Below are 212 nucleotides of genomic sequence, written 5' to 3' on the forward strand. Positions count from 1 at the left end.
TGCAAAACGAGCAACAGAAAAGTAAAAGTGAAAGTGTTCGGATAAAAGTTACAATTTTCTGTTAATCGTATTCATAGAAAATGTGCAGATTTTAGGGTAAGCTTTATCATATTTTATAATCCATCGTTGCTTGTTATGATATACAAATATGCATTTTCTCCTATTCTTAATAATTTTCATTTCGATGAATCCATAGATATTCTCGACTGGAC

Source organism: Penaeus monodon, chromosome 31, assembly GCF_015228065.2.
Source record: "Penaeus monodon isolate SGIC_2016 chromosome 31, NSTDA_Pmon_1, whole genome shotgun sequence".
Taxonomy (NCBI): domain Eukaryota; kingdom Metazoa; phylum Arthropoda; class Malacostraca; order Decapoda; family Penaeidae; genus Penaeus; species Penaeus monodon.